The 25572-nt window shown below is 42.5% G+C and overlaps 1 protein-coding gene and 1 long non-coding RNA gene across 2 annotated transcripts in view; both read right to left on the bottom strand.

Annotated features, from left to right (window-relative positions):
- The window catches only part of LOC137633395 (uncharacterized), a 420659-nt gene that overhangs the window by 275064 nt on the left and 120023 nt on the right, over window positions 1-25572 (bottom strand). The window lies entirely within an intron of this gene.
- Window positions 1-25572, bottom strand: part of LOC137633401 (uncharacterized) — a 217750-nt gene that overhangs the window by 190787 nt on the left and 1391 nt on the right. The window contains exon 2 of the long non-coding RNA XR_011042193.1: window positions 17408-17620. This is a non-coding gene — a long non-coding RNA (uncharacterized lncRNA). The remainder of the gene's footprint in view (window positions 1-17407; window positions 17621-25572) is intronic.

Here is a 25572-nt window from a genome sequence, read left to right on the forward strand (position 1 = left end):
ATAGACATTTCCTCTTCGCTAGAACTTTCCTTACTCATACGTAGCTATGAGCTTACCTGCCCTCCGTCGGAAGTGAGACCGCCTCCTTGGAACGTGGTTCGGGTCCTCAGGGCTCTGAAGAGACCCCGTTTGAACCATTACGCCAGGCCTTTGATCGACACCTGGCTTGGAAGACGGCTTTCCTACTCGCTTTGGCCTCGGCCAAACGAGTTAGTGAACTTCATGGTCTCTCATACGACATCGCCCATTCAAGGGGATGGGGGGAGGTAACGTTCAGGTTCGTCCCTGAGTTTGTTGCCAAGACTCAGAACCCGGGGGTGCCGGACGCACGGTTCGACTCCTTCAGGGTCACGAGTCTATGTTCTGTAACAAGTGACCCAAACCATCTGGTATTATGCCCAGTGAGGAGTCTGAGGCATTACTTGAAAAGAACAGCTGCAGTTCGTCCTCACGTGCAAGCTGCATTTCGTGAGCACGGGAAGGACGAAGAGGTGGGTCACCAAGAATACCATCTCGGCCTGGATTCGAAGGGTTATCCACCATGCCTTGACTGCTGACCCTCCTTCGTCACGTCGCCCTAGAGCACATGACATCAGGGGCATTGCTACGTCCTTGGCATTCAAGAGAAACTTCTCTGTGAGGCAGGTACTACAAGCTGGGGTCTGGAAGCGTCAAATGACCTTCACAGCCCACTACCTGCAGGACGTGACCCACAGGAGCCTCGATACTTTTTCTATCGGACTTGTGGTGGCTGTACAACAGCTGGTCTAACCTCAGGCTCCTTAATGTACAGGTAGCAGAAGGTTGGGGCATTGTTACCCGGTTTTAGTCTGCGTGAATGAAAGAGTATGTCTGGCCCTTACTTCTTTCTTCATTCTCCCCTCCCTTGGGGAATGCAGCATCCTGGTCTCTGCATAGCTGACCTCAACCCCTGCAGGTAAACCATGCTCCTTTATGCTCCTAGTATTAACATTAATACTGTTGCGTCCCCCATACCCTGACGAGGTGGTATTGGGAACGTCCTAGCCTAGATTTCCATCTGAAGGACTCCAGGTCAACTTCCTAGGACGAGTAGCACTTTATTCCTCCACACACAAGCTTATGTAGGCCGCACGTTCCTTGCAAGCAAGGAACTTGCGAGGTGCAGGGTCTCCCTTTCTCGAGTGCTGCTCACTCGGTTTCGGATCCCCCGTGTAAAGCCAAAGCCAGTAGGGCTGGGGACTTTCCACCCTTCCTAAGGGATAAGTCAACCTATGTAAATAGCGTGGTTTGTATTTTGGTTACGGAAACAAATGACAAATTCGGAGATAATTTGTATTTTTCCTAACCATGCAAACCTTAGCTATTTACACATATTTGCCCGCCAGCCCTGTCCCCCAAGACAAGTCCTACCTCTAAGTGAAGTGAGACAACTCACCAGTAGGTGGGGGGGAGGGGTAGCTAGCTACCCCTTCCCCTACCCCCTCTAACTAGCGTGGGGGTAGTTAACCCTCGTTAAAATTCTAATGGCTCGTCATTTCAGCTACGCCAAAAGTAATACCCTATGTAAATAGCTAAGGTTTGTATGGTTAGGAAAAATACAAATTATCTCCGAATTTTTCATTTTTATTTTCACAGTTAACAATCTAGTTTTTCATTGGCCTTTCGTGCCAACGAAGCAGAGCTGTCTTGTTTGGGCCCGGGGAGTCTGCTGTTGCTGCCTCCTCTATTGGACTTCGTCATGGGCACGTTCCCTTCTCCTAGAAGTTCTCCAGTGACAACTGGCAGCTCTTTGGTTCACCTTTGAATGCTCAGGAGGTTCGCCTCCATGGGTGGGTAACTTCCCTTCCGAGGGAGGTTCAATTCCCAGGTATGAGTTTTTTCCCCTTCAGGGGGGGAACTTCTCTTACCTTAATTTTCCTGGTCCCCGGGCGGTTATGCTCTTGGTGCTGAGCGACCGCTATTGTAACCATGCTCAAGGGGCTGAGCGGTTGCAAGACCGGAACTTGGAATTCGTGCGACTATGCTCTTGGTGCTGAGCGGTCGCACCTGCAGCTACGCTCAAGGGCTGAGCAGCTGCAGGAGCTCCTTTTCGGAGGATTGCTCATTTTAGGTCAGCTTGCTGACCCAATGGCCCTAAGGGGCGCCATCATCAGTTCTTGTCTCTTCTACAAAGTGTTCATCTCTCTCGTTCGCGAGAGAGGACACTCATAGAGACTCCTCTTTGGAGGACTCCACCTGCTGTTGTTGCTGATGGCTCAGTCCCTTTCGGGGGGCAGCTGAGTCCAACGGTCTCTCCTGCGAGTGGTTCTCCCCCTTGGGGGAGTTCACCATAGAGACTCCTCTTCGGCGGACTGATGATGGTGCTCCTGCCCGTGGTCGTCTTCATCTTCACCTTCCCCGCAGAGGATCCTCCTGCCAGACCTTCTTGTCTTCATCTCCGTTCCTGGACGCAGATGCGCTGTGGGCGCCTACGTACCTTGTTTTCCAACAAGCACCGGTCCCTTCGGGGCAAAAGGGCTTATTCCACAATGTGGGTAAGTTCCTTAAGTGCCAGGTTTTACCTGCGCGCCCACGTTTCTCCTGCGCGCTCGCGCGTATTAGCGCGCAAGCGCCCGCCTCCTGTGGACCAGACTTCTGCTGAATCACCACTCCAGCGATCTGTAGCTGAGTCTCGCTGTAGATCTCCTGATCGCCAGTGCTCACCTGCGCTTCTGAGACCTTCTGTGCGCCCGATCTCTTGCGCGCCACCGATCTAGCGACCGCACGTGATTCTTCGCCTGCGCGCTAGCGTTTTCAACGCGCCCACGCTTCAGATCGCCGTAGGTCCTCTACGCGCCCACGCGTTAGCTCTCCTGTACGCGATCGGTCGCTACGCGCCATCGCTCGCCAACGCGCCATCGCCCGCAAACGAGCCATCGCTCGCCAAAACGCGCCATCGCTCGCCAATGCGCCATCGCCCGCAAACGAGCCATCGCTCGCCAAAACGCGCCATTGCTTGCCAACGCGCCATCGGTCGCCAAAACGCGCCATTGCACGCCAACGCGCCATCGCTTGTCAAAGCGCCATCGGTCGCCTACGCGCCATTGGTCTCCCGACCGCCAGCGCTCGTCCTTACTATCGCGGTCACCCTCACCTGTGCGACCACGCGCACATTCGCCTGCGCGCCCGCGTGCCCACTCGCCCGCGCGCGAACCAACGATTGTACCATCGCGTGAGCGCCAGGGCGATTTCGACCGCGATTCCTGCCAGGTTTCGCGACACGGGCAACCTGGCGAGTTTTCTGGAGCGCATACTTCCAGATCATCATCGTCACGATCCTCACCCCGTAAACGCAGAGCATGGCACGTGCAAGAGCAGGAAGAATCTTCAGAAAGGTCTGGGTAACATTCTTCTCCTTTTCAGGCAGGCCCCTTTATCTCTACTCCTCAGGATCGCCCGATCCCCTTCCCTCCAACGGTGGTTGCTGACACTGCGTCTGTCAGTCGTCAGCAGAGGGGATACTTCCAGATCATGGGGGAGCCTGGTTTAGCTCTTCCTCTCCACCATTCCGTGGAACGGGCTTACCAGGGATTTTCCCTCGAGAAACTCTCCGCCTGGCAGGTGACATTCTCAACTTCAGGAATCTTGAGCCAGGAGAAAGCCGCAAAGTGTGCCATGCTGGCCACTTCGTGGCTGATCGTCTGGCTTGAATCTCTGGCCATCCGGTCGCGACCCGAGGATTTGTACAAGGAAAGCTCCTGGAAGGTCATGGGAACTTTCCTCTTCTCGGGCACGAGCACCATCGTTTTCCGGCACCAAGTTTCGAACTTGTGGACAAACTCGATGTTGAAGCATTGAGATGCAGTGACCGAGAGGTTCTTCTTGAAGGTCCCAACCATGGTTGTCGGCAAGCCCAGACACTCTTCCATCCTTGGAAAGAGCTTATTTGAGCCCAAGGACAGGGAACGAACAGCTGAGAGGTGGAGAAAGTCGTATCACGATTCGCTCCTCCAAGGGCGCTTACATCCAGACCCTACAAGCCTCCAGTGCCTCAACAACAACAGCCTCGTCAGCTTAGGACATTGGAACCGGCTCCGGCAGCTAAGACAAGGTGTCTAAACAGCTGCCCCCTCCTGTCAGGGACAGAAGGGCGGGAAGTCCTCCTGGGGAGGCAATAATCCTAGAGGGAGCAGCCTAGGCCGCAAATGCTAGGATTGGCAACCCCCCTGCATGTTCCCCAGTGGGGGGGATGCCGGAAGTTGCGCTTTCAGGTGGCAGCAGCTCGGGGCCGATTCCTGCATGATCTCTGTGATCAGCCAAGGATATCGCGTCCCGTTCTTAATATCTCTACCTCCCCTGACAGCAAATCCAGTGGCGCTGAGCTCCTATGCCATGGGATCGCCAAAGGGGCTAGCCCCTCGAGCAGAAGTCGAGACCATGCTCTAGAAGGATGCTCTCCAAGGTCGTCGACGGCTCCCCCCCAGCTTCTTCAATCGACTCTTTCTTGTAAAGAAGCGTCTGAAGGCTGGAGACCCGTCATTGACCTCTTAGCCCTGAACAAGTTTGTCAACAAACTTCGGTCAATGTGGAACAGCAGAGTCGATCAGACTTTTTGTGAGACCACAAGACTTCATGTGCACACTGGATCCGAAGGACAGGTACTTCCAGATCCCTATCCATCCGTCTTCCAGGAAGTACTTGAAATTCAGCCTAGACAACAAGATATACCAGTTCAAGGTGCTGTGTTTCGATCTCTCCACAGCACTGCAGGCGTTCACCAGAAGGTTCACCCCGATATCTTCATGTCCACACAGGAGCGGCATCCGCCTCCTTCGCTTTCTGGATGACGGGCTAACCCCGGCAGTCTCGGAATCGACCCTTCTTCGACACCGAGTCAAGCCTCTGGGACTTTGCCAAGATCTAGGGATCATGGTAAATCTCGAGAAGTCTTCTCTGCTTCCATCGCAACAACTGGGATTTCTGGGTCGATCTGTGGCGCCGGGTGAAAAGAGTCCTTCTTATATACCTTTTCTGATAAAACCTTCCAATTATACCAGAGAAAGATAAAAACATGGAATGCTGAGGTTACAACCCTCGCGCGAGCACCTTTAGGGTGTCGTGTATAAAGCAAAGGCGCGTGAAATCCACTATTCACAGGTTGTCTTCCATTTAGTTAATTCCTTCGTCAAAGGGATGGGCCGATACAAAGGCCCTTGCCAACCACCAGCGCCACACCACCCACGCCACGACGCGAGCGCCATCTGAACAACATCCTTCTTTTTGGACTGATAGAATAGTGTGTAATTTGTGGTGCTCTCGATCACCGGGCGCCACAGGTCTCTCCCCAGAAATAGATTTTTCCTTCGTCAAAATCCCTTATCTAGGCGTGATATTAGACTCCAATCTCCATAAAGCATTCCCATCAGATGACAGGATAGCAAGGCGGAGGAAAGTCGCAGAACCTTTCCTCAGGCGAGGAGAGCTTCCAGCCCATTCTGGTTACGTCTCCTAGGTCACCTTTCCTCCTTGACCAGTCTAGTTCCAAACGGCTGCCTCAGGATGAGATCCCTACATTGGCGGCTCAAGTCCCGGTGGAATCAAGACAACGATTCCCCAGACATTGTGGTACCTATGGGACCTGTGGAACGAATGGACTTGCAGTGGTGGTTGACCTACGGAAACTTTTTCAAGGTAGTGGATCTTCTCATCCCTCCCCCGCATTTGATGCTGTTTGTTCTCGGATGTGTCAAAAGAATGGGCGGGGGGGGGGGGGGGGGGGGGGGCACGTTCGGAACCAAAGGATCTCAGGCCTATGGTCAGAACTAGAACGGTACCTCCACATCAATCGGCTAGGAATGAAGGCCATATTCTGGCCCTTCAACAGTTCCAACAGACCCTGGCGAGTCACTCCGTGAGCGACAACACCACGGTAGTGGCTTATTTCATCAAACGGGGAGGTACCTTTTCATAACAGCCTTCCCATCTTACAGTAGAGATACCGAGATGAACCGAAGTCCACTCAATACCACTATCGGCTGGCTTCATTCCGGACAAAGGAATGTGCTCTCCGACAGTCTGAGCAGAGCAGAGCAGATATAGAGTACCGAGTGGTCTTTGGACCCCCTAGTAGCCAACAAGCCCCGACCTTGTGGACCTGTTCGCAACAGCCTTGAATTTCAAGCTGTCGCTGTACTACTCCCCAGTCCTGGACCCCTAGGCACTCTGGCAAGATGCCTTCCTACAACGGTGGGACAACATCAACGTCTACGCCTTCCCACCGTTCGGTGTGATGAGAAGGGGGCTCAACAAGACCAGACTATCGGTTAACCTGTCGATGACTCTGATAGCTCCACTGCGGCATCATGCAGAGTGGTTCCCGGACCTTCTGTATCCCCCTAATGGAACTCCCGAGAGAGCTTCCCCACGACACGAGCTACTAAAGCAACCACACTGCAACATCTACCACAAAGCCGTAGCATTGCTTCGGCTTCACGCCTGGAGACTACCCAGCATCTCCTCACAGAGTGAGGCGTTCCGCAACAAGTTGCGGAGCGGATGTCTCAACACCTGCGAAGTCATCCGCAGGGGTCCACCAGGCGAAGTGGAGAGTCTTCTGTGGTTGGTGTCGTGGGAGAGGTATCTCTCCCCTTGATGCCACTAATCCAGCAATACATACATACATATACCAAGGCACTTCCCCCAATTTTGGGGGTTACCCGACATCAACAAAAGAAACAAACAAAAAAGGGGACCTCTACTCTCTACGTTCCTCCAGCCTAACAAGGGACTCAACCGAGTTCAGCTGGTACTGCTAGGGTGCCACAGCCCATCCTCCCACATTATCCACCACAGATGAAGCTTCATAATGCTGAATCCCTTACTGCTGCTACCTCCGCGGTCATCTAAGGCATCGGAGGCAGCAGCAGGGCCTACTGGAACTGCGTCACAATCGCTCGCCATTCATTCCTATTTCTTGCACGCTCTCTTGCCTCTATCACATCTATCCTCCTATCACGCAGAGCTTTCTTCACTCCATCCATCCACCTAAACCTTGGCCTTCCTCTTGTACTTCTCCCATCAACTCTTGCATTCATCACCTTCTTTAGCAGACAGCCATTTTCCATTCTCTCAACATGGGTCAACACGGTTTCGTGCCTGGAAAAAGTACGCAGACCCAACTGATAGCACACTATGAAAACATATACAAAAATATGATAAATGAAAAAGACACAGATGTGATCTATCTAGATTTTGCAAAAGCCTTTGACAAGGTAGACCATAACATATTGGAGAAAAAAATGAGAAAGCATAATATTGTGGGAAAGATAGGAAAATGGGTAAAAGAATTCCTGCAAAACTGAAAACAGATAGTGGTTGCAAATGACGAGAAATCAGATGAAGCCCAGGTAATATCATCGGGTGTGCCACAAGGTACGGTATTAGCTGCACTGCTGTTTGTTATTATGATCTCAGACATAGACTGTGATGTTGAAAACTCCGTAGTGAGAAGTTTCGCCGATGACACAAGAATAAGTAGAGAAATTACTTGTGATGAGGATAGGAACTCACTACAAAGAGATCTAAACAAAATATATGAATGGGCGGAGATAAATAGGATGGTATTTAACTCCGATAAATTCGAATCAATAAATTATGGAAACAGAGAAGGAATGGTGTATGCATACAAGGGACCTAATAATGAGACAATCACAAACAAGGAAGCAATTAAAGACCTTGGTGTAATGTTAAATAGGAATATGTTATGCAACGACCAAATAGCAACACTGTTGGCTAAATGTAAAGCAAAAATGGGAATGTTATTCAGACACTTTAAAACAAGAAAAGCTGAACACATGATTATGCTTTACAAAACTTATGTACGTAGTACACTCGAGTACTGCAATGTGATATGGTACCCACACTACCAAAAAGGATATTGCGCAAATAGAGAGTGTACAAAGGTCCTATACTGCTAGAATAGAAGAAGATAAGGACCTTGACTACTGGGAAAGACTGCAATTTTTAAAACTATACAGTCTAGAAAGGAGAAGAGAATGCTACATGATAATACAAGCATGGAAACAAATAGAAGGAATTACTGAAAACATCATGGAGCTTAAAATATCAGAAAGAGCAAGCCGAGGTAGATTAATAGTGCCAAAAAATATTCCAGGTAAACTAAGAAAGGCGCACAGGACATTAATCCACTACGCACCAGCATCGATAATGCAGCGACTATTTAATGTGCTGCCAGCTCATCTAAGAAACATATCAGGAGTGAGCGTAGATGTGTTTAAGAATAAGCTCGATAAATACCTAAGATGCATCCCAGACCATCCAAGACTGGAAGATGCAAAATACACCGGAAGATGCATTAGCAACTCTCTGGTGGATATACGAGGTGCCTCACACTGAGGGACCTGGGGGAACCCAAACAAAAAATAAGGCAATAAGGCATGGCCAAACCACCTCAACACATTCATATCCACTCTAGCTGCTAACTCATTTCTTACACCCGTTCTCACTCTCACCACTTCGTTCCTAACCCTATCTACTCGAGATAAACCAGCCATACTCCTTAGACACTTCATCTCAAATTCATTCAATTTCTGTCTCTCCGTCACTTTCATTCCCCACAACTCCGATCCATACATCATAGTTGGTACAATCACTTTCTCATATAGAACTCTTTTTACATTCATGCCCAACCCTCATTTTTTACTACTCCCTTAACTGCCCCCAACACTTTGCAACGTTCATTCACTCTCTGACGTACATCTGCTTCCACTCCACCATTTGCTGCAACAACAGACCCCAAGTACTTAAACTGATCCACTTCCTCAAGTAACTCTCCATTCAACACGACATTCAGCCTTGCACAACCTTCCCTTCTCGTACATCTCATAACCTTACTCTTACCCACATTAACTCTCAACTTCCTTCTCTCACACACTCTTCCAAATTCTGTCACTAATCGGCCAAGCTTCTCTTCTGTGTCTGCAACCAGTACATTATCATCCGCAAACAACAACTGATTTACCTCCCATTCATGGTCATTCTCGTCTACCAGTTTTAATCCTCGTCCAAGCACTCGAGCATTCACCTCTCTCACCACTCCATCAACATACAAGTTAAACAACCACGGTGACATCACACATCCCTGTCTCAGCCCCAGTCTCACCGGAAACCAATCACTCACTTCATTTCCTATCCTAACACATGCTTTACTACCTTTGTAGAAACTTTTCACTGCTTGCAACAACTTTCCACCAACTCCATATAACCTCATCACATTCCACATTGCTTCCCTATCAACTCTATCATACGCTTTCTCCAGATCCATAAACGCAACATACACCACCTTACCTTTTGCTAAATATTTCTCGCATATCTGCCTTACTGTAAAAATCTGATTCATACAACCCCTACCTCTTCTAAAACCACCCTGTATTTCTAAGATTGCATTCTCTGTTTTATCCTTGATCCTATTAATCATTACTCTACCATACACTTTTCCAACTACGCTTAACAAACTAATACCTCTTGAATTACAACACTCATGCACATCTCCCTTACCCTTATATAGTGGTACAATACTTGCACAAACCCAATCTACTGGTACCATTGACAACACAAAAACACACATTAAACAATCTCACCAACCATTCAAGTACAGTCACACCCCCTTCCTTCAACATCTCAGCTCTCACACCATCCATACCAGACGCTTTTCCTACTCTCGTTTCATCTAGTGCTCTCCTCACTTCATCTATTGTAATCTCTCTCTCATTCTCATCTCCCATCACTGGCACCTCAACACCTGCAACAGCAATTATATCTGCCTCCCTATTATCCTCAACATTCAGTAAACTTTCAAAATATTCCGCCCATCTTTTCCTTGCTTCCTCTCCTTTAACAACCTCCCATTTCCATCTTTCACTGTCTCTTCAATTCTTGAGCCAGCCTTCCTTACTTTCTTCACTTCTTTCCAAAACTTCTTCTTATTCTCTTCATATGACTGACCCAATCCCTGACCCCACCTCAGGTCAGCTGCCCTCTTTGCCTCACGTACCTTCCAGCAATAGCGAAGTTATTGTATATCTGCGGGAGGAAATGCGCCTTTTGCTCTCGGCGGTAAAAGCCTATCGCTCAGCCTTAAGCCTGGCCTTCAGGCTGTAAGGATAGACATTTCCTCCTCGCTGGATCTTTCTTCGCTCATACGAAGCTATGAACTTACCTGCACCCAGTCGGAAGTGAGACCTCCTCCATGGAACATGGTTCGGGTTCTTAGGGCTCTTAAGAGATCTCCCTGTGAACCATTACGCCAGGCTTCTGATAGTCACCTGACTTAGAAGATGGTGCTCCTGCTCGCTCTGGCCTCGGCCAAGCGTATCGGCAAACTTCATGGTCTCTCGTACGACGTCGCTCATTCAAGAGGATAGTGGGAGGTAACGTTCGGGTTCGTCCCTGAGTTGGTTACTAGTCTCAAAATCTTGGAGTTCCAGACCTTCGGTTCGACTCCTTCAGGATTTCGAGTCTCCATTCTATAACAGATGACCCTGACAATCTCCTACTATGCCCAGTAAGGAGTCGGAGGGGTTATCTTGAAGAACAGCTGCAGTTCGTCCTCACGTGCAAGCCCTGTTTGGGAGCACAGGAAGGACGAAGAGGAGGGTCACCAAGAATACCTTTGCAGCCTGGATTCAAAGGGTCATCCATCTCACCCTGAATCCAGACCCTCCTCCGTCACGTAGCCTTAGAGCACACGATGTCAGAGGCATCGCAACGTCCCTGGCCTTCAAGAGGAACTACTCTCTGACGCAGGTGCTACAAACTGGATTCTGGAAGTGTCAGACGACCTTCACAGCCCACTACCTGCAGGACGTGACCCACAGGAGCCTCGATACCTTTTCTATCGGTCCTGTGGTGGCTACACAACAGCTGTTCTAACCTCAGGCTCCTTAATGGACAGGTAGCAGAAGGTTGAGGGCATTGTTACCCGGTGTCAGATTGCATGAATGAAAGAGGTATGTCTGGCCCTTACTTCTTTCTTCATCCTCCCTGCCCTGGGGGAAAGCAGCATCCTCGGTTCTCTGCATAGCTGACCTCAAATCTCTGCAGGTAAACCATGCTTCCTTGTGTTCCTAGTATTAAGATAATACTGTCGCCTCCCCCATACCCTGACGAGGTGGTATTGGGAACGTCCTAGTATAGAATTTCATCTAAAGGACTTCAGGTCGACTTCCTAGGACAAGTCACACTTCATCCCTCCGCACACAAGCTTATGTAGGCCGTACATTCCGTGCGGAGCAAGGAACTTGCGAGGTGCAGGGACTTTTTTTTTCTCGAAGTGCTGCTCACTCGGATTCTGAGTCCCCGGGTAAAGCCAAAGCCAGTAAGGCTGGGGACTTTCCACCCTTCCTAAGAGGTAAGTCACCCTATGTAAATAGCGTGGTTTATATTTCGGTTACGGAACAAATGACAAATTCGGAGATAATTTGTATTTGTTCCTACACAAAATACAAACCCTCATTCTTTACTATAGGAGATATTCTAGCGCGAGCTGGAAAATACAGCAGAAAAACCTTAACAAGGTCGTTAACGACCGGACAGGTGATTACCCTCTGTTGGTGGTGGGGGACCGCTGGTCGGTAGCTGCTGTTTACCTTCAATCGAATTCTAGCCGTCGCAGTGGTAACACCTCTGCTCCTGCTTTTTTGGTGGCAGATTAGCCTCTCTCTTTTTTATTTTGAGCTTTGATTATTCCTTTTTCTTTTTTGTAGATGATGTCATCTCTTTCAGGAAGTGTTCCGGGATTTCCCTGAAATCTTGTGGCACATTTATGTAACCACCGAGAGATGGATCCTCATTCCCTATGCCCTTCATGCAGAGGTCATAGGTGTGCTGATGGCTCCCCCTGCCTAGAGAGCAGTTGGCCTGCCCTGGACTTCCTGGTTCTCCTTCGGTGGAGGTGTGGAACCAGTTCCTTGCAGGCACAGTTTTACCTCAGGTCCCTTCTGTTTTGGAACCCTCGGGAGTTCCGGACCTCGCCTATATCCCGTCAGCGGAGGTAATAACGTCAGCTTCTGCCGAGCCTACTTCACCCCTCGCTTGCGTTACTACGAAGCAACGTCGCAAGCGTGATCATCACGATTCCTCCTCCTCCTCGTCCTCGTTGCCTTCGTCCTTAGAGGATAGGAGAGAGAGAGAGAAGAGGAAAAAGAGAGCTGCTCTCCTTTGCCAAGACGTTCTCGTCGGAGAGAGAGGCGACATAGGAAAAGGCATTATCGCTCGCGTTCTTCCTCACCTTCTTTCTCGTCATGAAATGTCTCGCCGAGAAGTGATAAGCGCTTTCGTCACAAACATAAGAGGAATACTTCCTCGCGCTATCGCTCTGCCTTGCGATCGTCTTCCTCTCGCGGGGAATCGTCTTACCGCTATAAGAAGAGCTCTACAAGACATTCGCACTCTTCTTCTTGAGAGAGTTCTCTCAAGCGCCATAAGCGCTCCTGTCGGGGAGAGGTTGAATCTGATCGCGTCCAGAACGCGACCAAGCAAAGAGAACACACTGAGCGCGATTCCTCGCCTTCACATTTATTCGTGAGGAGCTCAGCTCGCGCTGCGCAAGCGAGTTTATCCCGTCGGGGCGAGGTTAAATCTGATCGCGCCCAGAACACGACCAAGCAAAGAGAACACTCAGAGCGCGATTCCTCGCCTTCTCATTTATTCACGAGGAGCTCAGCTCGCGCTCCGCAAGCGAGAGAGAACACTTCTTCTCGCCGCGCGCGAGGTTATTCGCCGCGCCCATTCCCGTACTTTCTAATGAATTACGAAATATGGACTTCGCGAGAACTTCTGAAGAAGACCCAGGGGTTCAGCCCTTCTCCTCTTTGGCTGGGAACAGAGGGGAAAAGCAAGGCCGCCGATCAACACACTCTTATTGAGACAGTACCGTTAGTTATCCACCATGCCTTGACTCCACACCCTCCTCCGTCACGTCGCCCTAGAGCACACGACATCAGGGGCATTGCTACGTCCTTGGCATTCAAGAGAGAGAGAGAGAGAGATTACTAGATATTGAGAGAGAGAGAGAGAGAGAGAGAGAGAGAGAGAGAGAGAGAGAGAGAGAGAGAGAGAGAGAGAGAGAGAGATTACTAGATATTGAGAGAGAGAGAGAGAGAGAGAGAGAGATTACTAGATATTGAGAGAGAGAGAGAGAGAGAGAGAGAGAGAGAGAGATTACTAGATATTGAGAGAGAGAGAGAGAGAGAGAGAGAGAGATATTCCTAGATATTGATAGAGAGATATTCCTAGATATTGATAGAGAGATATTCCTAGATATTGATAGAGAGATATTCCTAGATATTGATAGAGAGATATTCCTAGATATTGAGAGAGAGAGAGAGAGAGAGAGAGAGAGAGAGAGAGATATTCCTAGATATTGAGAGAGAGAGAGAGAGAGAGATATTCCTAGATATTGAGAGAGAGAGAGAGAGAGAGAGAGAGAGAGAGAGAGAGAGAGAGAGAGAGAGAGAGAGAGAGATATTCCTAGATATTGAGAGAGAGAGAGAGAGAGAGAGAGAGAGAGAGAGAGAGAGAGAGAGAGAGAGAGAGAGAGAGATATTCCTAGATATTGAGAGAGAGAGAGAGAGAGAGATATTCCTAGACATTGAGAGAGAGAGAGAGAGAGAGAGAGATTCCTAGATATTGAGAGAAAGACAGAGATATTCCTAGATATTGAGAGAGAGAGAGATATTCCTAGATATTGAGAGAGAGAGAGATATTCCTAGATATTGAGAGAGAGAGAGAGAGAGATATTCCTAGATATTGAGAGAGAGAGAGAGAGAGATATTCCTAGATATTGAGAGAGAGAGAGAGAGAGAGAGAGAGAGATATTCCTAGATATTGAGAGAGAGAGATATTCCTAGATATTGAGAGAGAGAGATATTCCTAGATATTGAGAGAGAGAGAGAGAGAGAGAGAGAGAGATTCCTAGATATTGAGAGAGATATTCCTAGATATTGAGAGAGAGAGAGAGATATTCCTAGATATTGAGAGAGAGAGATATTCCTAGATATTGAGAGAGAGAGATATTCCTAGATATTGAGAGAGAGAGAGAGAGAGAGAGAGAGAGAGAGAGAGAGAGATTGAGAGAGAGAGATATTCCTAGATATTGAGAGAGAGAGATATTCCTAGATATTGAGAGAGAGATATATTCCTAGATATTGAGAGGGAGCCTTATTGCCTTATTTTTTGTTTGGGTTCCCCCAGGTCCCTCAGTGTGAGGCACCTCGTATATCCACCAGAGAGTTGCTAATGCATCTTCCGGTGTATTTTGCATCTTCCAGTCTTGGATGGTCTGGGATGCATCTTGGGTATTTATCGAGCTTATTTTTAAACACATCTACGCTCACTCCTGATATGTTTCTTAGATGAGCTGGCAGCACATTATATAGTCACTGCATTATCGATGCTGGTGCGTAGTGGATTAATGTCCTGTGCGCCTTTCTCAGTTTACCTGGAATGCTTTTTGGCACTATTAATCTACCTCGGCTTGCTCTTTCTGATATTTTAAGCTCCATGATGTTTTCAGCAATTCCTTCTATTTGCTTCCATGCTTGTATTATCATGTAGCGTTCTCTTCTCCTTTCTAGACTGTATAGTTTTAAAAATTGCAGTCTTTCCCAGTAGTCAAGGTCCTTAACTTCTTCTATTCTAGCAGTATAGGACCTTTGTACATTCTATTTGCGCATTATCCTTTTGGTAGTGTGGGTACCATATCACATTGCAGTACTCGAGTGTACTACGCACATAAGTTTTGTAAAGCATAATCATGTGTTCAGCTTTTCTTGTTTTAAAGTGTCTGAATAACATTCCCATTTTTGCTTTACATTTAGCCAACAGTGTTGCTATTTGGTCGTTGCATAACATATTCCTATTTAAAATTACACCAAGGTCTTTAAGTGCTTCCTTGTTTGTGATTGTCTCATTATTAGGTCCCTTGTATGCATACACCATTCCTTCTCTGTTTCCATAGTTTATTGATTCGAATTTATCGGAGTTAAATACCATCCTATTTATCTCCGCCCATTCATATATTTTGTTTAGATCTCTTCGTAGTGAGTTCCTATCTTCATCACAAGTAATTTCTCTACTTATTCTTCTGTCATCGGCGAAACTTCTCACTACGGAGTTTTCAACATCACAGTCTATGTCTGAGATCATAATAACAAATAGCAGTGCAGCTAATACCGTACCTTGTGGCACACCAGATATTACCTGGGCTTCATCTGATTTCTCGTCATTTGCAACCACTATCTGTTTTCTGTTTTGCAGGAATTCTTTTACCCATTTTCCTATCTTTCCCACAATATTATGCTTTCTCATTTTTTTCTCCAATATGTTATGGTCTACCTTGTCAAAGGCTTTTGCAAAATCTAGATAGATCACATCTGTGTCTTTTCATTTATCATATTATTGTATATGTTTTCATAGTGTGCTATCAGTTGGGTCTGTGTACTTTTTCCAGGTACGAAACCGTGTTGACTCCACAGATTCTGCTATTTTTAATGCATAATATCTGCTCACCTTGCGTAAAAAGACACAATTTGGTAGTAGGCTGACTGATCACAGCAAAAAATAGTTGCTATACGCAGAATGATACAGCCGGTGGTAACACGAATACTTTTGCGTATCAAATTTTGAAAATTTTAATCTCACTTCTCCCTTTACGGGAAAAAATTGCCTTTTTTTTAACCAAAAGTTTCTTTGTACAGTTTACAGCCAGACAACACTAGCCTGTCTTGCCTGTTTCCTGCAAAAGTGGAAAAAAGTGTTTATCCCTAAATTGGCCAAGTAAAAAACAAACACAAGTGTTTCTATACTTTGCTGTTAAACATCATATGATACGCCACTGTTGATCACAAAAACTAACAAACGAACGTACTAAAAGTTGGTAAATATTCCCAGTATAAAGTAATGACCTATTTTTTCCAACATCCTAAATGTTCCGTAAAATGCTTAATAAGTTGTTGTTGTTGTTAAGCTAAAAATGTGGAGCCAAGCACATGAAGATCAAGGCATATATCCCTAACACTTGGTTCAAGTCTCTGCCCAGCCAGAAGCTATTATCATAAATGAATTCTTACTTGAGGGTCCACTCAGGAACACTATTCTATCAAATTTATCTTCCTATTGTTTGGTTAAAGTTTTTATAGTATATATATATTTATTCTAATATTGTTACTGTACTCTAAATATTTTAGATAAGCAGAAAAAAAGATAATTCAATGGATGGTAGAAGGAAGACAGGCTACAGTGAAACTGGGCTTGGATGACATCAAGAAAGTTGGATTTTGTATCTAGAATCAAATCAACAAATAGAAATACGGACTCTTTAACTGTACAAATAGATGGGGATCAGTGCAAAGGTTAAAGGAAGGTTTAATAGAAGTGACATTAGATCTGCAATGGTTTTGGGAGACTGACACACTAGTGATTTTGAAGGCCCAAAATAGAAAAATGAAAGTGGTAGAAAAATGAATAATAAAATGGATGTGCAGAGTAATGAAAGAGACAGGATCAGATATTATTTCATTACAGACACAGTCAAAATAGTAGGGTGTTAAAGGTTCGGCTAAAGAGAAATGATCAAAATCATGGAGATGGAAGAAAGAAAGAAATAAAGAAAGAAAGGAAGGAGGAACAGTATGTTAAAAGGAAGAACATTTAAGTTGTATTGTTTAAAAAGTGTAATGAAGACAAGATGAAAAATTAATACAAGTGACCTTGTGTAAGTAGTGGAAGTAGTTACATATTGAGAGGGCAATTTTATAAACTGAGAACAGTGAAAAAAATTTGGATAAAATTAATAAACGTAAAAAAGTGGCCGTGTTGATATTTTGGAAGTCCTTATTGAGATGTCTGTGAAAATATGAGACGAGACATAGGCCAGGATGAAGTTGGAATAGAATTGTTCATACTACAAGCAAATGAATGTATCTTTATCAGTAGGGGAGCACAGACTGCAGCAATAAAACCTGTTTTAATGATGTTAATGTTTTTAAAACTATTTTATTTCAAGTGGTCATTACTTCTTATATCGTTTATTCTCATATTTCCTTTCCTCACTGGACTATTTTTCACAGTTGGAACCCTTGCGATTGTAGCATCTTGCTTTTCCAATTATGGTTGTAGCGTAGTACTACTACTACTACTACTACTACTACTACTACTACTACTAATAATAATAATAATAATATGGTCTATAGACACTGGACACAGGGTGTACAATTGGGACTGGCAAGAAAAATTTAACCAAAACATGAAATTTAGTGTAAAAAAGTCATTCAAAGATTGAATGATATTTCAACAGATCAAAAAGCAAGAAGGTTCGACTTTAAATGTTTTCACACTCAAAAAATATCTTATTTAGTTAACCACTTACCTATAATTAATGCAGTGTATATCAGTAGCTCAGTTGCTGCAAAGAGAACGGAGAGAGGAATGGCCAGCCATGATTGCCCAACCTTCTTGGGATATGGCACCTGCATGATGATTATGATGATTCTCTTGCTCTTGAGTTCTTGTGGTCTTCAGAAGGGACATTTGAAATAAGGCCCCGAAAGATTCTCATCTTCTTAACTAGTGTGTCCAACCTCTGAAAAAGAAAATTAATTAATATTCTGGTAATTTTATCCATCAATATAATCAGTCATTCCATATACAATAACATTTATAGTATTGAGAGAGAGAGAGAGAGAGAGAGAGAGAGAGAGAGAGAGAGAGCGAGAGAGAGAGAGAGAGAGAGAGAGAGAGAGAGAGAGAGTTGTTACAGCATTAGTAACTAAATGATTATTAGAAATAAAAAATTGGAAAAAAATCAATTTACTTATAACTTTTTTACTATTTCTACAACAATCAGGTTTCATGCTGCTCGTTGGTCACAAGGTGCAGGGCTCTGTAATCTCTAGAAAGTTCTTTGTCAATTGTTACCTACTCAATAAGTATAAAATTGTATCATTAGTAGAATGGATAAATTACAAATTACCAATAAATGGGTTAAATGTAATAATAATCTACATAAAACATCGATTTATATTTTCAGTTTTTTGGGGAATAAATGTGAAATACGAATGCAAACGTATCTAAAACAAAAAATATGGGAGAGAGATTGGCCTTGGGTGGAGTCCCTTTGTTTTTTTATCAATGTTCAAGTTGTTAGAGAGCTTAGTGATACTGTACAGTAATTATTAGCCCAGTATGTATCATCCTTTGGAAGAAACAAATAATTTGAGAATGAAGTACAGTTACTAAAGCTTGCAGATGGTAAGAAAAATACGGGCTTAGAATTCAGGTCAACTCGGAAAAAATGATTCGGTAACGTGATACAAATTATATCAGACTCCTTACTCCCATACTCTAATGAAAAAGACAATTGCAGTATTGAATTCAGCATCTCTCGCTCTCTCTCTCTCTCTCTCTCTCTCTCTCTCTCTCTCTCTCCATCTGGCTAGGTTGTTACTATTCGCCCCCTTACGTAGGCCACTGGCTCTTCCATTGCCAGCCCGTAGTAAAACAAAGAAAAGAAAAAAAAACGTATCTAATTAACCCTCTCATTAACCAATACCGTCCACCCATGAAAGCGAGAACTGTATTAACATTCGTATTTTGGAATTTTGAAGTCATGAACATTAATATAAAGATGAATATCGCAATTAGCTTGACAGGGACACTAGAAACCTTGAGAGTTAATTATTGACAAACGATATAGAGTTATGTTGAGGTCACTTAATGAGGTAACACAATATGAGAGAAAGGAGGCAGTTAACAGATTAAAATACGGTGAGAGAGAGAGAGAGAGAGGTTTTATAATAAGTATTAATGCAACCTTAACAACTTATCCTTAACTGGTATTTAACGACTTCATTCATCGTCAAACCAAAGCAACTATGTAACAGCCAAATCCAAAGTGCTACAGCCAGATAGTCAAATCCTTTCAATGGTTTCTTGCACCCAATCTTAGGTTTCCTAGATAGTGCAAGTGACTATCAATACCTTAACCTTGGTCAAATTTCCTTAAATTCCAGCTCAAAAAACTTCGTTCTTTGAAATAGATTAAAAACTCGAAAATATCGTGGAAAAGTAACCGAATTATATGATTTAATCCAAGATTTCTTGGTGGGAATGTCACAGATTACCTAACGTCTTGACTAAATACATTCCAGTGATGTGGAGTCTTTGATATACGAAGCACGAGTATACTTAATACACGTATGTGTGTTCAAAGACATTTAAAATCGGTGAATTTGATGTTAAAGAATATATTATACTAGAATTTTTTTTCGATGTAAAGATTTGAAGAGAGGAAACACGTAAAGATATTAAGTGGAGTTTGTTACAAAGTGAAATGCATGGAAGGACTATACAGCCATGGAAGGCCTATTAGGAAGGAAGAAGCGGTCACAGATATGGATAAGTTATATACAGTAGTCTTTTAAATGGTCTAATGGGAAATGTTCAAGAAAAAAGGACCCCGGCTGTGCAGTGACTCGCTGATAAATTTCTAGAAATTCTAAAAGCAATTTATTAAATACAATTGGATGTTTTCCGGATATTCAAATTCAGTTTGGTGTTAAACCAGACCCACAAATATGATTAGAGATTTAATGATAAAGTCATCAGGATATTTTAAGAGGTCTAAAAAACAAATCATGTGATTTATCTGATGGCAATAGCTAAACTAATTGGAGTAGAACACTTTCACAGTCTTACTGATACTATTTCAAGAATTATAGTTACCACTGTTGACTTTTGTGTAAATATCCACAATCTGAGACAGTGGCTACAGCCACACCCATTCTGAAAAGTGCTCTCGATCATCAGGACTTTCGCATCTATCTTTCATGGCAAGAAGGCTAGAATATGCCATTCTTGAACTATCAATTAGTCATTTGGGAAGTATAAACACTACCGGATTACCAGTCAACATACAGACAATTATATTCTACAGAGAAAACTATATGCAGTATTGTAAATATGATTTTCTGGCAACAGTGAGGTGTGGCTGTTTTTCGTGTCCAATCACACAAATATTACCCATTACAGGACCTCGAAGATCAATTTGTGGCATAATATTCTTTAGTATATGAAAGCGTATTAGTTTGACGTTTGACGGCTGTTTTCCAGTCCCATACAGCAGGGGAATCCTCCAGTCATTTTATCTTGTTCGTTCAGAGTATTCAACATTTCATATCACGTATTGTTCATTTACTGTTAAATCGTCACTGTCAAAGGACGAACAGAATAAGAAAGTCTTCAGTTTCCTCTTGAAAGCCTTAATGTCTTTAATCATTCGGATGTCTCGTGGAAGCTTATTGTATTATGCGTTAATTTAACATTCCTCAATATCGAAGCACTTGAAAAAAAATCTCCATTTTGGTATCTAGTGGGCAATTGACAGCCTACATCAAAGACATGGCATCTAGATGGATACAATAGATTCCCAATTAATCAACATATAGATAATAGAATAGTAAATATCTAAAAAAAAAAATAATGCGGAAATAAATTCAAAATCTAAATCGTACATGGGTTTCAAAATAAAAGTATTAAAAGTTTACCTATTGGCCAAACTATCATAAACAAGACAAATTATGTTTTAGGAAATGCTACGATCATTGCAAGATGATTAACACATCTCAGATAGCCTACATTACCTGGAAAAATAAACATGATTTAATATACACTTATTTTAGAATTTGACTCCAAAACAGCAATATCCAATAGAGAGTAACACTACTCTAGGGTGTCACTGCTATATTCCATAATTGGGGAGCCAATGCTTAAGTACGAACACTTTTGATTAATTTTGTACCATATTGTCAAAAGTAAAAATTAAATTCACTAAGTACCTCAGTATCTGTATACAGCCAATTTTGTACGTAGTTGGATCAAAATTATAGCATACTATAACAAATGCAGCCGTGTCTTGTCCACTGCAGGACAAAGCCTCAGACATCAATTCATGTCTGGGGTTTAGCCATTTTTCCATGGTGAGATATTTTGGTCTGATAGCTCACAGCAAATCAACCTAGTATGGGTGGCCCTGGTCCAGTACAACTTTGCTCATCGTGGCGATACGCAAACTCTTTAACCACGTCAGGGTATCTCCACTCAGAAAGGGTATAACTGTTATAACATCTCAACAAAGACGTTTAGAATTAAAACTCTACAGTAAAACTAGTACTCCATACTACCCCTTAGAAAAGTAAAAATACTTAAATTGCTGATTATTGTAGATCAATTAAAATTATATATTTTATTACACAGACAATACTTTAAGGTCAAGTATGAAACTTTTTATAAACACTACCATTTACCACGACCGTAAAATTAACAAAAATCTAAACTAGTTTAAGATGAAATGATGTACACAAAGATTTTATAGTCACACCCTCGATTAAAGTTACTGATTAAAAACCAATTAAAAAAAAAAAAAACAATGACAACGAGTTGGCCCGTCTTCTTAATAACGAAGAGCAAATTTGTTGAAAATCCCCTTTGCCTGACTGGTCGAAAAACAGACTATGGAAACCGGCCCCAACGTAAAGTTAAGTGTTGTCATTAACTAATGCTTTGATTACACCTGTCCACTAGTGAATGATAGAAACATATTGATGCGGTTTAATACAATGTAAGACGTATCAATAAAGGCTTTCCAAAGATGATTTTCTCAAATATCAGAATTACACAAGAAATTCGTCCTAACTTATTACGATTCTTCCAGAACCAACAAAATAAAAACTAATAGTAAATATGTCATTGCAAATAAGGCGAGGATAAATGCTAAACCTAAATAATACCAATTTCAAAATGAAAAGCATTTGATAAACACGAAATGTGTGATGTGCAAAATACCTTAGAATGTACACGATAAAGTGACCTTTAGGCCCTGCAGTGCCTAGGGGTCCTCTGTGTGTGACAGGGCCAGAAAAAACAACCTTTTAAGTAAAGTTCATTTATGGGCCCAACTGTATTATTATTATTATTATTATTATTATTAGCCAAGCTACAACACTAGTTGGAAAAGCAAGATGCTTTAAACCCAAGGGCTCCAATAGGGAAAAATAGCCTAGTGAGGAAAGGAAATAAGGAAATAAATAAATAATCAGAACAAATTAACAAATTATTCTAAAAACAGTAACAACGTCGAAAACAGATATGTCATATATAAACTATAAAAAGACTCATGTCAGCTTGGTCAACATAAAAACATTTACTCCAACTTTGAACTTTTGAAGTTCTACTGATTCAACTACCCGATTAAGAAGATGATGAAAGCTGGTTAAACAATATATTTTTTTCTTTTTTGGGGAGGGGGTAGGGGGCACACGAGCAAGTTGAGCAATTCATACAAGACTGTCCATGTCACCTAGAAACACAAGCATGATTTAACAAAGACCTCATTTTGAAATCTTTCCTAAATAGTTACTTTAAATAAAGATTGCCATATTAGTATGATGTCACAGCCAATGTTCAACCATTTTGAATAGTTCCTAGGGCTCTCAGATGACGTTCAAGAGATTACCTCAGAAATTACCTCAAATTTCGAAAAATTACCTTAGATACTGATAAAATGCCCCATAAAACGTAAAGGCCTTGGAGCATGTGATGCCCTTCTCACAATCTCCAATGCTGTACAGAAATCCCTTGATTGTGGTCGGGAAGTTCGTATGATTGGCCTTGATTTTAGTGCTGCCTTTGACCGTGTTAATCATGAGGCCCTTGTTTTCAAACAAACAGTTGGGAGTGGGTGGGTCATTTCTTAGCATTATTATTGATTTTTTAAGTAATAGATCTCAAAGAGTTGTTGTTGATGGGCACTATAGTGATTATAGGAATGTGATATCCGGTGTTCCACAGGGTAGTGTTCTTGGCCCATTACTTTTCATACTATATACACATGACATGTGGTTTGGCCTAGAAAACAAGCTTGTTGCATATGCAGATGATGCTACTCTCTTTGCATCAATTCCCTCCCCTGAATGTAGATCTAGGGTTGGTGAATCCCTTAATAGAGATTTAGCTAGAATTAGTGCATGGTGCAAATTATGGGGTATGAAGTTGAATCCTAACAAAACTCAAAGTATGATTGTAAGTAGGTCAAGGACGGTGACTCCTCAACATCCGGATCTCAGTATTGATAATTTTTCTTTAAATATGTATGACTCTTTCAAAATTTTAGGTGTGATTCTCGACAGTAAATTTACTTTTGAGAAACATATAAGGTCTGTGTCTTCTTCAATTGCACAAAAAATAGGCTTATTGAGAAAGTCTTTCAAGATTTTCGGTGATCAATCTATTCTGAAGAAGTGTTTTAATTCTTTCATTCTACCTTGTTTTGAGTAGTGTTTTCCTGTCTGGTGTTCAGCTGCTGATTCTCATCTTAATTTGTTGGACAGAAACTTACGGTCTATTAAATTTCTTATTCCTGATCTAGATATTAATCTCTGGCACCGTCGTTCAATTAGTTCATTATGCTTGTTGCATAAGATTTTTCATAACTCTGACCATCCTTTACATTCAGATATCCCTGGACAATTCTATCCTGTTCGTAATACTAGACAGGCAGTTAATTCTAATAGCCAGGCCTTCTCCATCACGAGGATCAATACTACGCAGTACTCTAGAAGTTTTATTCCAGCTGTTACCAAGTTGTGGAATGATCTTCCTAATCGGGTGGTTGAATCAGTAGAACTTCAAAAGTTCAAAGTTGGAGCAAATGCTTTTTTGTTGACCAGGCGGACATGAGTCTTTTTATAGTTTATTTATGACATATTTGTTTTTGATGTTGTTAATAGTTTATACATGACATGTCTGTTTTGACGTTGTTACTTATTTTAGAATGATTTATTGTTAATTTGTTCTCTTCATTTATTTCCTTATTACCTTTCCTCACTGGGCTATTTTTCCCTGTTGGAGCCCCTGGGCTTATAGCATCTTGCTTTTCCAACGAGGGTTTAGCTTGGATAGTAATAATAATAATAATAATAATAATAATAATAATGATAATAATAAAAGAAAAATATAGCAGGTTTAACTAGAGAGATAAGTTAGGTGGAAGGTAGGGAGGGATAGTGTGTATAGATTTGTCACAATTTTTTCACCCTGCCTGAGGAGTATGTCATAATTTAAAATTGAAAGCAGCAATGTTTACAGAAAAAGGATGTTAATCAAGAGAAAAATTACTTTAAAACGATTGAAATTTCTTAAAATTTAGTAGGCTCAAAGTCCAGATTACCTTAAAATTACCTTGAAAGTACCATTACTTTGGAAATTTCATTAAATCAAACAAAATTACTCAAGAGGTAATTACCTTGAAAATGAGAGCACTGGCCCTTATTTACTACATTGTCAAAGGGGAACAATCAATTCGTTAGACTGAAATTATAATTGTTGTAGCATATGCACTTATTTGATAATGGTTCAAAAACAGAAGCACTGATCATTTATAACCAACCTTTAAGTAAAAGTATTTCTGTTGCTAATTATTACAGAGTTATTGTCCCGCCTTCTGTGAGCGACTAGACTGATGTCTCCCACCATCACCAATCCACATTTGGCCAACCTGAAACCTGGCCAAATCCCAGATATGAACTGACTTGTCTGAGGCCTTTGTCCTTCAGTGGTCTAGAAATGTCTGCATTTGTTGTTGTTATTTTTGTTATATAAAATATAATCTTAATCCAATTAAGTAAAAATTTAACAATGCACAGATATTTAGTTACTTAAGGGAATTTTCACATTTGGCAATATGGTACAAAACAAATCAAAAGTCACACCTTCGATTCTAGTTGCCTAATGACAAGGTTTTTTTTAATCAAAATAATAATGTCACCAGCAATTTCCCCATGAAGGTAAACATCATTTAGTAACAAAATTAATTAATGCAAAAGAAATTTAACTTTTTACCTTAATACTAAACGAAGACTGTTGGTATTAATTACTAAATAAGGTTTCCCATTCAGATTAAAAATGGCCTTTTTTTTTTTTTTTTTTTAATTCACTGATACCGAGTAGACCAGCCCTCTCAAACAAAAGTCAAATATGCAGAAAACCAGTTCTGTCTGGTTGGTCGAAAAACCGGCAAGGAACCCCATCCCCCTTACAGTAAGAGTTAATTAGTCATTACTAATGAGGTAATTAGGCAATTATACGTCCACTAATGGATGAGAAAAAAAATAGGGTTGCTATCAAAACAAATCATTTCTATGAAGGTTTTTCCAAAAATATTTTCTAAAAATCTAAGTAAAAAGCCATGTTTATACTTCTGCTTTTATCACGGTCATTTCCTACTTTAATTTAAACTGAATTTCAATGCATTGGTGGTATAGAGTCCCTTAAAGATCAAAATTAAGCCTTTATTCTATCAAACACTTCTGTGTAATATCATGTGTTGTGGTGACTTAATCTAAACTTACAAATAATTTATATCTTGGGATACACTTCCGAATATTTAATATTTCAATGGATTTGATGCTTAGAGAGAGAGAGAGAGAGAACTTATCAAAACCGAAGGCTATCTTCAAATTTACCTCTACGCAAAGCTAG

This window comes from Palaemon carinicauda, chromosome 43, assembly GCF_036898095.1.
Source record: "Palaemon carinicauda isolate YSFRI2023 chromosome 43, ASM3689809v2, whole genome shotgun sequence".
NCBI classification, from domain to species: Eukaryota; Metazoa; Arthropoda; class Malacostraca; order Decapoda; family Palaemonidae; genus Palaemon; species Palaemon carinicauda.